The 14,274-nt window shown below is 33.9% G+C and overlaps 1 pseudogene; it reads right to left on the reverse strand.

Annotated features, from left to right (window-relative positions):
• Positions 1–2,480: 2,480 nt before the first annotated feature.
• On the reverse strand, positions 2,481–9,055 carry LOC114719302 (cytokinin dehydrogenase 6-like; annotated as a pseudogene).
• Positions 9,056–14,274: the final 5,219 nt, after the last annotated feature.

Consider the following 14,274-nt stretch of genomic DNA (forward strand, 5'->3'; position numbering starts at 1 on the left):
TTAGAAGAACCAATACTTAAGCTAGATAATGGAAAAGAATTATGTGTCATGAATTGATAAAGAACAATTAAAATCATTTCTAATTCTTTCAAGAATGCATCTAATATTATTAGCACACCAATCATTATAGTAGCCGGAGAATATTCCTTTACCATTGGTTTAAATGTCTTGAAAAATATATAAATTCTCTTATTCTAACAAATATATTCTTCATTTGTACTCATAGCTGTTGTATAGTTTACTTTAGACAAGAGTGATGATGATAACAAATCTTGATATTTTTATCAATAAAGAAGAGTATACTTGTAGTGACGAACAATCAAATATTATTAATTTGATGATAGTAATGAAATGAATATAAAGATAATAATCATATTGATTTTGTTAATCTTAAGCTGCTTGGTTTTTATCTTTCTTCTTCCTTGTTTTATTTGGTTTTGGTTTTTTTGAACTTAGATAATAGTTTTTGAGTATTTAATGTCTTTTTCTATACATTATTAGTTTATTTTACTATATTTATAATTTGAATAAAAAATTTTAAAAAATTATTTTTATTTTTTATTTCAAGGCAAAATAAAAAGAATTTAAATTTTAAAAAATAATATAGAAGGCTAACTCTTTTAGATTCTAAACCCAAATTTAAATTTTAAAAAATAACATAAAAGACTAGCTCTTTTGAATCTAAGCTTATATGTTCAAGGGCCAGGTTTTAATAATATGATAATTTTAATATATACAGCTTCTAAAAGGTTGGCCCTTCAAAAATTAGCCCTTACGGTCGGGCCGACCTTTATTAATAGCTCTAAAAGTATGCCATTACTTTTTATCATGAGTTTTCTCTTTTATTCTTATTAAATATTTATATATGTTTCAAAATAGAAGCAAAAGAATGTATATTTAGAAATAAAATTAAAAACTTTTTAAATTTTCAACAAAATTAATAAATTTTAGAATTTTAATTATTTTTTAATAGTATTTTCAGTTATTTGTTGTTTTTTTCACAAATCCTGTTATTAAGTACTCAGGCAACAGACTTATCCCAAGTTGAAATTCATAGCTCCCTTTCGCAACATAGGAACTTGCTGAGCTGACAATAGGGATGGAAATAGGCTAGGCGGCTTATGGCCTGACCTGGCCTATTAGATATAAGAACAGACTCAGGCCTATAAAAAGCCTATTTACTTTATCAGATCAGGCTCAGGCCTGATAATAAACCTATTAGGCCTGTTAGGCAGCCTGAGTCTGTTATCTTTTTTTTTTTTATGTTAAAATTGTAAATGGGCTCGGTTTACTTATAATTAGTTATTAGTTTGGACCAATAAGATTTTGGTCCAAGCAGGCCAATGCTCTTTTGCCTCTTATATTTTTGGCACGCGCATCCCTATGTTTTAATTGATACATACAGAATAGTCTCAATTTATTCTCAGGTCCTCATTCTTTTACAAGCTCTTTTTCTTTATTGTTCTTTTGGCCATTTGGCTATTGATGTATATATTATGTAAAAACATTAAACCTCCTCCCATGGTATTCTCGGTGTATCATCGTGCCCTACCCATATATTTATTTTAATAATTTGTTACGGAAAAATATGAATAAAAATTAGGGGGAAATAGCCATGTAGATTCTTAGGTATTTGAACAAGAAGAAAAAATTGTGTTGAAGATTTAATGCTTTGCGGTTTGATGGTTTGTTATAATTATAGCAACTAGCAAAAACAAATTGTGTTAATTTGATAATTTCATATTTTCTGTTTGTATTTTAGATAAATTGGGTTGAATTATTGTAATTTTGAATTGATTTATGTGTGTTTGAAATTTGTTAAAAAAGCAAGTTTCTTAACAGGCCACAAGCCAGGTTAGGCTTAATTACAAGCCATGCTCAGGTCGAACAAAAAGCCTTTCACAGGCTATAGGTCAGGTTCAAGCCAATATAGGTCTCATCACAGGCCGGGCCTATTAAGGGTGAGGTTTGGCCTGTTTCTACCCTTAACTGACAATGACCCTGCTTGCTATCACAATTGAATTATTTATAAACATGTTAGTTGAGATAAAACTTCTCTTATATACTTACCTTGTATTCTGTAAATCACGATTGAAAAGCTAATTATAACTATTCCAAACAGGCCCAATACCTTGACTTATAAATTAAACTTGAGATTATATTTATATATGTGTATGTGTGTTTGGATCAAACATTCTATACTAATTGCACGAGCTAGCTTGTTTTACATAGCTATCTTAGCTTTCTAGAAGCTCAACTTCTGCAGTAAATTCCCAAAAAAAACGATTATAGTGGAGTGGTTGTTTCAGTTTTTCTAATTTTTGAAGTGTAAACTATTTTTTAAAATAAATAAAATATTTTTAATATTAAATACTACATATTTTGAAAATTTTATTTAATAAATTTTATAGAAAATTTAGAAATATAATAAAAAATTTTAGGAGTATTCGACTAGTATCTGGACTTGCCTGAAGGTTGCATTATTTGGAATTGCGGTGGCTCTCCGGCTTTGTGCAGACGGTGGGTGCTGGCTGGTCGTCACCGACGACGACGAGGGATTCTTTATAATTTGTCATCAAATGGTGGTTGATGTAATCTCCTGTAATACCAAGCAACAAGCTCTCTCTGTCAGACGGGGGCCTCTAGTGCTCTTAAAATTTCTGCCGTAAGAAAACCAGACCGGACAATTCCTTTTTAAGCTTCACATTCCACACAATTCACAAGAAAAAATGATGAAAACGGTTGATTTGGACGTATTATGGTAATACATAGACTTGGGAGTGAGGCCACGATTGCTTCATCCCCTGCTCTGCACCTCTTCAGCTACATTGTGTATGATACAGGAAAACTCACTTCGTGATACTACTTTTCTTGTCCATTAAAAATGTGGTTATTGAAGTTTGATGTACAATTACAAGAGCAATTCTATGCTTGATAGGGAAACTCATCTTAGTTACGAACTTGTGTACATTTGCCTGCTTCTAACATGGAAGAACCCCATTGCATACGCCTCCAGTTCAGCATTTTCTGAAAGGAAGCTCTATTTGTTTTGACTTTCATTATTGAATGAAAGATGTTTTGTAAGAGCTTAAATGATCATTATCTTCTGCTTTAGATCATTTGTCATACCAGATGATTAAATCTTCCGAACTTGGTTCCCCATTTTTGCATGGTTTCGAGTTATTTCCTTCAGTTGTAACTACATCCTTTTTCTTTTCCGTACTAAAATTTAATTAACAGTTGATTCGTGACTAATTTATTTTTCTTATCAGTACAATTGACCAATTCCTGACTTTTGGATATGCCGTAGGAGCAACATAATTCTATGTTTCATTTCACCAACGTTATGTTTGTAAATTGCAATTAGCTTTAGATTGCATTGCTCATACATGCTCATTAGTCTTGGGTTGCTTTGTCTTGAAGTGCAAATGTGTTTCTTTTCCTGTGGAAAACAAATGATTTTTAATAGAATAGGCCAGCAATCATGTCAAAGCCCTTGAGTTCTGATGCACAGTTTGTCTGTGAGGAGATTTGTTAGCACTTCATGGCGTTGCATTTTTTGATGAGTCTACGCTCATAGGACCATAGGATGCATCATGCTCCATTCTTCCATACATCAGCGTGACTTCACTTTTGCAAGTTACTTCCCTTTTCTGATCTCTGTTTTTTCAGGACAAGAGGCTGTGAAGGTTAAAGCCCTCGTGACATTGGTGGATTGCATGTTAGCTTATGCAAATTTTCCAATTCCTTATACATTAGCAGATGATTTCCTTTTTCTTTTGCCATCAAAAGATGATTTCTTAATAGCTATTCAAAACAATAATAGAATAATAATACCACGGCATAAATATATTGAGAATTATTTTGGTTCAGTAACTACACTCTTTTTAGTTCTGCTTCCTGCTGCTTTCAATATTACGATTTGTGTAGAATCTTAATCAAATTTGGTTATTCTTCTTTCATTTGATAAGCTTGGACTGCATTGCTACCGGTTATCGTGTGAAAATTCATGTTATACTCAAATGAAAACTGAGCACCGTTTCTGGTGAGTCAACCCTGCATATCAATGAGAAATGAAATGGTCCTCTCATAACGGAAGTCTTTTAAAAATATATTTGGAGGCTAGTGCAACCCGAATTTCGTCATTTACATCATAAAATTTGCATATCTCATGTTTACATGCTACAATTAGAATCTATGCATTTGAAGTGTTTTGGGCGAACCTTTTTCTGTTCACTTCGACTGGGGTGCCTGCAACATTAGGCCGAGGTTTTTATTTGCTTTCAAATTTCCTGATTGAAGTTTTGCTATCAATAAAAATCTTAGAGGCACTCAGTACATCCCACATTGACTTTCAAATCTAGCACAATGAAGTTACCATCTAATCATTACATCCAATTTTCTGATTAGAACAACTTCAAAATCATTCCCAGAAGTCTGTCAGGCTACATTGCTTTTATCATTAAATTCCATTGTGCAGTGGCATCCATATGGGCAACATATGGCCCTGGATCATTCAATTCTTCTTGTCATGGACAATGATTAATGCGGTCTCAGTTAATCCATCACCAAAAGAGAACTTGCTGACAAACTGCTTTTTATCAGAAGATATAATGCAGAATCTCCAATAGCTTATCTACCGTCATCAGTAAATCTACACCATAATTGACAATAAATGTATGCGGGGAAGTATTTGCTGCATAAGGTGACTGCAATTATTTTCATATTTAAGAATCCCGCTAAGTTCATCCTTGGGCTTGTTCTACTACCGTATGGAGAGCGTGGACCTTCAATGTACAATATTGGCTTATTCTGCGTTTATCTCAACTTTATTTACGTGCACGTCTTGCCTGAACGTAGTTGGTACCTTTTATAGAATGTATTCCCAAGCAAAGGTCCTTCATGTTTTTTGATAAGTTGCTTTATTATTTTAATAAGTATAATCAGGTGTGTACCTCTTCGCTGAGTGCTTTCAAATCCAACATTAAATGTTCTACATGCTTTCTGCTATAACCTATGTGGAAAGTTGTGCGGTATTATTGGTAACAAAAGTTACGTGCATGTAGCTGATTATTAAGTGGTTTCAAAACCTGAGCCAAGAGGTGATTTGTCTGAACCACCACTTTCTGGAGTCTTGGTGCAACTCGCGTTGTGTGATGGGTATTGCAGTGATCAATAGAAATGATCCAGAAGCTACTGAATGCCATTCTCCTCTGAAAAACAGTGACAAGAATCTTTGAAACAGTAAAACGTTCTTTTTTGTAGTTCTCCTTCATTGGTCTTATCCTTTCAGCTGATGCTGAACAAACATAAAGTTATAAAACAAAGGAAGGAAAAGCATACCCCACTATTAGTTTGAAGGGAAGAAATACAAAAACTGAAGGAAAATAAAAATTAAAAGACATAAAATGATTCCCAATATTTTTATAAAATAAAGCACATGAGAGACAAACTGAAATTGATCACGGAGATAAGCTTTCACAGTCGGAATTTTGGCCTATTACTTCTCTTGACAAAGCATAAACAGTTTTCTGATATGATGTATTGGTTATTATCTGAGTTTTTATTTTCACGTGATTAGTAACACATACACCAAAACATGATTCTGCCTATCTGAAGCATTAGAATCACAAACATAATAGCTGTTAAAAAGAAAACTGAGATTCTGTTTCGATTTGTCTTGTGTGATTGGTCACTGTAGGAATAGTGAATTATGGGTGTGCGATTTTATCCTTGCTACAGGGGCTAAAGTGATTTTTGCTTTATTGCTCTAGCACACTGACATTATGGATTTTTACAGTTGATATCCACCGCCTTTCTGATTCTTGTCTATCTTAATGTTGTTTTCCAGCATTTAGCTTAGCTTGAGTAATGTTGACAAGTCAGAGTTCAATTCAATCTTATCTGTATTGTATTCTATGATATGTTGACCAACTCACTTTCGTGATGTATATCTTAACCTTCATGGAGTTTCTTGTAGTCTTTAAATTAAAACCGGCTACACTAGATTAGAAAAAAAATAAATAGAAGAGGTTTGTTTACAAAATTGATATATACATGCTTCCTAGCGCTAAATTGTCTACTTTAATCTACTACCTAAAATCTAAATCATTTAGTATTTGGCCCCCTCTGTTGACCAGATCTCAGTCAGCCCTTCTACCTTCTGTGTTACACTGCATACAAAGGCGGCTTCTCTAGCAAATTAACATTGCTGCGCGTCAATAGAAGGATATTGCTTTTTGAATATACGTTGGCCAGGAGCAAGTATTGCCAATGGGTCATAATCAGATTTTCTCTGCAGAAATGCTTCCCACTGAGGACCAAAGTGGGCCCTCCATTCTTCCTGTGTAGTGTAGTGGGGCAAATATGCTTTACCCCAAGACGGGCACTTTCACAGTATTCTAGAATCCTTTTATTTGAGTTAAAATATGTTGTAGGCCATCAGGTCCATTGGAAGAAGGAACTGCAGAGGTCAGAAATGCCACTAAGTAGAAAGTGTCTTCGTCAGGGATAACTACAGAAGTTCTGTTGTCCCACCTGCCAACAGCAATATACGTTAGTCACACGTTGAAGGCTAAAATATTTGTAGAGAAATGAAGATCGCTTGTTTTAGGGAACATTACTTTGATTTGTTTACTGGGTAGATAAGAATTGGACCATTGCTTGTTTCCGTCAGGATCTTCCCAAAGACGCCTTCAGCAAAGTCGTGTATTTTGCTCTTGGGTATGAAAAGATTGAGCCACGGGTGTGAACGTCCCACAAGCCTTTTGACCGCAATTTGACCTCAGAGACATGAACTCTGTCTAAGAAATCAACATACGTGACTTCTGTTAGAAAAAGTGTTGATGGTATATAGTTTAAGTGGGACAAATGCTCTTCAACTTCCTGCATACGAAAGAAACATAGTAAGAGAAAGTTGATGCATGTTTTAATATTTTTTATTTAATGACTACATGCATTGGTGATGTATATATTTCAATAATACGGATCCTTGTGTTGACCTATTGCTTGCCTCACCTCATTTATTGCGTCAGAGTCTTCCAGATTGAAGTATTTGGCCAATTCTAGGCAGAAGAGAGTTCTTCCATCTGATTTGAACTGACTGGCTTGAACTGGGTCTTGTGGTTTGAAAGATGATCTCCAGTTGTTTAGCAGACCAGTTCCGTTTATTATCACAAACCCTTCGATGTAATCAAATTTGCCTTCTGAATATATTAACTTCTCCTGATCTCTCGTGAATGCTGTGAAATCTGAGTATAGCAATCTAATCCATTTGACCTGCTCAAAATAGAAAGTTTATCGGTGACTAATCGTAGTTTCAAAACACAATAAACTCGAAATGCCTTTTTATGGCTGAGAATCATTTCTGTCGCTTTACCTTAGAAGGTGCTGGTTCGAGGACTATTCTTGCCCTGGTTATGATGCCAAACTGACCAAGCCCTCCAAGTATACCGTGAAAGAGTTCACCATTCTGCTCCTCAGAACAATTTACCACCTCCCCTTTTCCTGCAGACATACATTGATCATCTTTTAAAATTCAAAGATCATGCTATTTTTGTACTTTCAAAGCCTTAGAGTTACTCATGGTTAAGACTTTCCCATGTCACCCGGGTCAAGTCGCAGCATGTAAGTACTTTCTCATAGTTATGTTTTTAAGGAATCATTAATTCAGAGAAGGCAAAAATTGAGTTGTTTTAGCTGCAAAACTTTTCTTCTTGTTTATCTTTTGAACTTGGTTTCATCAGCTTTATGGGTTTCTCACCAAGTTACAAACCTGTTACTATCTCCAGCTGCTGAACGTTACTTATTTGGGGACCATGACGAAATGCCTGCCCACTGATTCCAGCATTAGACAGGGTACCACCAACTGTCAGATGCAAGTAATCTGTCCAAGATCTTGGTGCTAACCCATATTTTAGACTCTCACGCAGGATGTTTATCCACAGCTCGCCACCATTGACGTCCACATACGGAGAATTTCCTGTATAAACCTGCATTTCAGGGGACTTGAGCGATTCCATATTGATCACAACTCCTCCATGAGCTTGTGCCTGTCCCTGGAGTGAGTGGCCATGACCTCTGGCTGCAACTGTAAGCTGGGAACTAGGACCCATCTGCCAGATATGCTTGATGATGGTTGCAATATCAGATACTGATTTCGGATGCAGAACACCCATTGGATATATTGGTACCTGTTGCCAAAATCCCTGGCTGCATGGCTAACATCATCAAAGTTGAAGTGACCTTCCAGGGGAAGTGATTTTAATGAATAGGGGATACTGGAAACACAGAAGTTAAGTCGGATTGTTATGAAACTGAAAAACAGGATCATGAAGCCTTTAAGGAACAGAATGTTGTGTTCCCTAACTAGACCAAGTTGTGGGGGGTCTCATTTTCCTGTTGAAGGATATGAGGGTAGTTGAAGGCAGAAAAAGTCGAATCATGTATGAAGGCTTTTGTTGTTTCTCTGTGAGCAAGAACAAAAGGAGGGAAGTGATAGAGAGCGAAGGAATTGAAGGGTTGGGCCAGAATTTAAACAAGTTGGGGGTGGCTGAGTCAACCCATTATCATCAATACGTATGTAGACCGCTTACTTGGGAGGAAGAGTTTTAAGGATTTTTCTTTCTGGTTCGGGGTTTGTTCAAAAGGGACGCCAAAGCTATCATGTATAATCCAAGTTGAAGCGGGAAAGTTGAAACAAAGAGAGATCTCACAAAATCTTTGCACTTTTTCCAAACAGTTGCAACCACTATTCAATCTTTCCATCAACGACAGACATGTTTCACAGTTAAGGATGCCCTTTTTCCCAATTTAGAAAGTTCATTTTATGAAACTGTGCGTATATTTCCGCATCTACCTTACACGTACGTTTAGGAGACTGTTGCCTAAGGAATCTGTAGCTGTCAGAATGTAAACATCGCGTATCCTGCTTTAAGATTGGATGAGAAGGACAATGGAGTTCCCGAGGAGAGATGGAACCGGTGGGGTATGTGTTGGTCCACGAGACACGTGATTTGGTTCGTGTGTGCTTCTTTGGCACTCCAGCTTCGGACATGGTTAGCCTGTGGGGTCCTCTCTTTTGGGGCCACTCTTGAAGGCAAGAAAGAATAGGAAGAAAAAGAAATGTCAATCACAGAGCTTGGATCTTTTGAAGTAAGGATTGAATTAAAGAAATAAAGAGATGAGCATCTCTAAATCTAACCATATACAAGTTTTACAGAGGTGAGCTCTACCTTTCTCTCTCTCCCCCCCCCCCTCTCTCTCGTTAGTTTAGAAGGATGTATTTAAGAGATCATGTAAGTTGGTCATCTGTGATACGATTAATTGATACTGAGATGGATATAGGCATGACAAGATCCATATACTGCCACAAAATATGGTGCATGCAATTTCATATTGTGCAGTGTTGTATCTGATTTTGATTTAGTGTTAGACTCATATTAGATAGAACTCTGGTTTTAGAGCAGGAGTGCTGCATAATGGTGTAGCATTGCCGCCAGAATTCGTTCTTATGCAGAATCCTGAATTCCCAAACTTACATGTTTTTAGTGATTCTCGTTTATGTTTTCGTTTATCTCTCACATGGGACCATATGCTACCTGCACAAGGTAGCACTGGATTATGTATAAATCAACCTTGACATGCAAGTTCCACTCTCATTTTATCTCTCTCTCTCTCTCTCTCTCTATGTCAGATCGTGCTGTAGCAGGATAGAATCTTCATGACAAATTGTTTTTATGCAACAAGATTTGTTGTGTTTATAAATAACTTATTTTAAAAGGTTGCCTAGGATAGCACTAAGCTTGAAGTATTAATTCCATGTAATTCATATGTCAAATACGATAAAGATGTATTTTTAAAGTATCAATAGTGCTACTGCACTTCTACTGTGTGAGTGAAAAGTTCCTAGCTATGGTGCAAGTATAGGGTGATTCTCTTTTGAATACTTCGTCTTGTTTCATTGGACGGTGGTAGAAAATCAACGAGGTACAACTAGGACTTTTTTCTTTGCAACTTGCATATAGGGGCCTATGAGAAATTTGCAGCTTCATGAGCTATATCTCACCCTCTTTCCTTCTATTGTGGGTAGATTCCACAACAATGTGGCTGAGTCAGTTGCTTATTTCATTATAATAAAAAAACTCCTCTGATCCTCCTAAATGTAGGAGTTAGTGAAGGGATTGGGTTTAATCCTAAATGCAAGCCTCAATCCAATTTTTCTTCCAAATTATTTACTTTTCAAATTATATCTATTAATTACACTTATTAAGAGAGTTTTAATAGGAGATAGTTTGCAGTTAGTTCAAGTGGTTTGGAACTGTTTTCTTTTATCCAAATTCCAAAATTTAGGTCTTGTATATAGAGAAAATTGTCACCAAGAAAGATTGACATTCATGTGATTCAACATGACTTGTTCCATATTAATCAAATCACATATGATTTTTGAAAACATTTGCATTGTAAATGGTTGAGATTTTAAACAGAATAATACCAAACCTTTCCATAGTACAAGATTTAGATTGGATGTACATCCACATATGGCATGCATACATGTACACATATGTAAGCTTTTTTTGTGAAATGGGTGAGCTAGGGTTTCAAATGATAGGGCATATAATAACCTATATGAATTAAATAGTGAAAAGAACAACAGGTTTTACCACCTTGTGTGGCTTAATGGAATTTGACGGCTTCCTTTTGGGGAGAGTGATGAACTCACCTTTTTTTTGGGTATTATAATTAGAATTAGAAGTAAACATACAAACACAGAATCCACAAAAGTATTAAAAAATGGCATAATCATTGCAGCAGCACCGACAACCCCATATATGGGGCCTCGTATGTTCTATTCATATGTCCTAATCAGCATATTCTCTCTCTCTCTCTCTCTCTCTCTCTCTCTCTCTCTCTCTCACACACACACACACACACAAAAATGGAATTGGAGATTCCCATAATTGTCTCTACACAATACAATACACTACACAATGATGTGTGTGACTGAGTCTGTCTGCGTGTGTGTGTCTGTGTGTCAGTGTGTGTGTGGGGAGTAAAAGTAGTGTGAAAATATGTGAACAAGTCTTCTGTGTGTGTTGTGGTGAAAAACCTAATCCTTAATTATAATTAACTCTGATAGATTTCTAGAAGAAAGCCATTTGTTACCACCATAGAGATAACATTTAGTAAGTTATGGTGAAAAGAAATGCGATTTTTTTTTTATTGTTTACCATATAAGAAATTTTTAGTATAATTAACTAGTGATTTAATTTCTTATATAAGAATTAGTTGAGATCGAATTTAGTTATAAATATAAAATTTTAATATACTTTATTTTTCATGCTCATAAACAAGACAAATTTTTTTTTTTTGCTACATATAGATATCCTCCTAGTAGATGTATTTCTATTCAGAATATTGTTAGGTACTAAATGTGGACTTTTTTTTTAGCAAGAAATTCAAATTTTAGTTTGTAGTCATTTTTACTAAACCTAACTTTTATTGATTAAACAAGACAATTTAAATACTCACAAATATACTAATACTGAATTCAAATTCAAAACACTATCCAAACAAGACGAAAAATGTTATCACAACAACTTGTTGTCAACTCAGGAATTGGATTCTCTCCACTACTCTTCTCATCCTTTTCCCTCCACTACCCTCCTTTTCTCTTTCACAACCATTGGATCAAAACTCCAACGGTCAGATTAATATGTTATAACATTTTATAAAATAAATATTATGATAAAAAATAGATAAATAAATTTAAACTGTTAAAATCTAATCTGAACAGTTATAACTACAGACTGTTATTATAAAGCAAATTTTTTTAATTTTTTTTATTACAATTGTAAATTGTTCAGACCAGATTTTAACAGTTTAAATTTTTTTAATAATATTATTTTATAAGATGTTAAATCTGAACTATTGGATTTTGATCCAATGGTTGTGAAGAAAAAAGAAGGGTAGTGGAGAGAAGAGGATGGGAAGGTAGTGGAGAGGATCCAAGTCCGTCAACTCATAGTAGTTTATTTTATACATAACGTTCAAACACGCAAGTTCAATTACGAGATATCCGGTTTCATTTGCTTTTAACCATCACTTATTAGTATTTTATTTAACAGTATATTGTAATTTTATAGGATATTCAAATTATAATATATTTTTTTATTTTGAACATGTATATGTTTTTCCAAAAGATGCATTTTAAGAAATTTCCCATAAAAGCTATAATTATATCATTTAGACCAACATTTTTATATGTATTGTTTTACATAATACATGACAAGTATTAAACAAATGATATTGAAATGATTAATATTTTAAAATATAACTCAATATTATTCTTCAGAGCATAGCAGACATTGACGAACTTTTAGTTTTTAAAAAATAGGAGAATGACAAAAAAAGAAGCTAGAAATTATAAATCTCAAATCAGGTTTGGTAACGTAATTTTATTTGGTATTAACAAGTCTAAATTTGCAAATGACAACAAATTTTTGTTGACATTCCTTATTTAGTATTTACAAAATTTCAGCTCTTTTTTTTTTGGTCATTGTCCCTTGAGAAATTTGCACATGCTTATAAATAAGACAAATATTTAGGGTTAAATTGCAAATCTGCTTCCAAAGTTTTCATTTATTTGTCTTGGATACTTAAAAGTTTTTTTGGATACAAATTTACTCCAAATTTTAAAATTGTAGCAATTTTTTTTTCACACTATTAAAAAGCTAACGTTCATTAACTATTAAAATTTTAATAATGGGAGACAAAATTATTATGATTTTAAATTTTTAAGATAAATTTAAATTTAAAAAAGCTTTTATGTGCTCAACTCTCATAAGTGAAAATTCACCTTCACCCTAGATATTAATGCGTACAAACATACAGATTAATCCACATGTAAATAACTCGAATGTTCTTTTGTCAGGAAGTGATATTTTTGTCTTTCAATAATTATCATAATCTAGTTTTTTTTGTCCATAATTATCATAATCTAGTTACTTAAATCATTTTAATTATAACACAATAAGACCATAAATGCCACGTCAGCACCATTCAAGAAATTCTATTGGTTGGCCGGAAAAATTGCAGGTTGACTTGACATGTATGATTTCTCTATTGTTAATAACATGGCAAAATCAAAATACAACAGGTGGCCTCCAAGGAAGAGAGAAAATATTAAATTATAATCTTGATTAATTAGTGTCTCAACCCTAATAATTATTGGTATTGCATTGAGTAATGAGAAGGGTTGGTAGGGCACAGGCTAAAGTTGATTTAGGATGTTCAAATTAATCAAATCCATGGGATGATTATTATGTATATATAATAATAATTAAACTTATCATATCTCCTTTTATCCCAACTTTTATTATCCTCTCTTATCATTGTCTCCCTCCTTGTCTCATCTCAGCCATATTCATCATCTTCAAATTTAATTTTGATTAATCCTCTTTTATCCTTTTTACTTTTTTATTTAATCCATGGCCATTAATTAATTATGACTAATCACGCCTACATTTGTGTACTACCGCGGGCTTGCTTGGAGCTCTGTTCAAAATAGGCTTTTAAGCAGATTCACATAAGCAAGAAAAACTTTCCTCACATGCTTATCTCGTATTCTGTAAATCGTGTTTGAAAAGCTACTTATAAGTCAATCCAAACAAACTCTACATTGTCATTTATTTGTACTTCAAGTCACCATTTTTCTTGAGCATCCCATGAAAAAAAAATGCAATTTTTTTATAATTTTAATGTCATTAATTAAATTAACTAAAACTTTTAATTTTTTTTATAAAGTATTAAAAGAGTTCTGTACGCTAGATCCGAGCAAAATAAAAATGTAAGCTCTTATTCCTTTCCACGCGGGCCAACCCCACCAAACACCTAAGTTGTACTGACACAAAATTGAACAATATCTAGGTAGTACAAAAGATTCTCAAGGACACTAGACTTCATGGAGAATGTTAAACAATGGAAAGTCATAAATAATCAAATAATAAGAATTATAATCTATATAAGAAAAAGGAAAAATGATAATAATTAAAAGGGTTTAAAAGTATGAAATGACAAAAAGAAAAGTTGAGAGCTAGAAATGATGAAAAAGGAAAGAAAATTTAAATTAAGATTTTCAAATTTAAATATAATTGCAGGGCATTCCATTTATTTAAATAAATAAAACCACAAGTTTCCGACACTAGAGATCTCGTCGATGGCTGGTCGTCGGTACCATAGCCCCGCCACAACCAATAGCAAGCTAGCTACTAAAAA

Source organism: Neltuma alba, unplaced genomic scaffold, assembly GCF_004799145.2.
Source record: "Neltuma alba isolate B1F8T4 unplaced genomic scaffold, ASM479914v2 tig00011902_pilon, whole genome shotgun sequence".
Taxonomy (NCBI): Eukaryota; Viridiplantae; Streptophyta; class Magnoliopsida; order Fabales; family Fabaceae; genus Neltuma; species Neltuma alba.